The following is a 624-nucleotide window of genomic DNA, read 5'->3' on the forward strand; positions in this document are numbered from 1 at the left end:
ACAGACCGAGGATGTTCAATGTAGAAGAGGGGGACAGTTGAGTGTCATTGAAGAAGAGGGGATAGTTGTCTGGAAGGTTGTGTCGAGTTGATAGATGGAGGAATTGATTTTTTGAGGCATTGAACAATATCAAGTTTGTTCTGCCCCAATGAGAAATTTTAGAAAGATCAGAAGTCAGGCGTTCTGTGGCTTCCCTGCGTGATATGTTTACCTCCTGAAGGGTTGGACGTCTATGAAAAGACGTGGAAAAGTGCAGGGTGGTATCTTCAGCGTAGGAGTGGATAGGACAAGAAGTTTGGTTTAGAAGATCATTAATGAATAATAAGAAGAGAGTGGGTGACAGGACAGAACCCTGAGGAACACCACTGTTAATTGATTTAGGAGAAGAACAGTGACCGTCTACCACAGCAGCAATAGAACGGTCAAAAAGGAAACTTGAGATGAAGTAAACAGAGAGAAGGATAGAAACCGTAGGAGGGTAGTTTGGAAATCAAAGCTTTGTGCCAGACTCTATCAAAAGCTTTTGATAATTATGTCCAAGGCAACAGCAAAAGTTTCACCAAAATCTCTAAAAGAGGATGACCAAGACTCAGTAAGGAAAGCCAGAAGATCACCAGTAGAGCG

Source organism: Scylla paramamosain, unplaced genomic scaffold, assembly GCF_035594125.1.
Source record: "Scylla paramamosain isolate STU-SP2022 unplaced genomic scaffold, ASM3559412v1 Contig68, whole genome shotgun sequence".
NCBI classification, from domain to species: domain Eukaryota; kingdom Metazoa; phylum Arthropoda; class Malacostraca; order Decapoda; family Portunidae; genus Scylla; species Scylla paramamosain.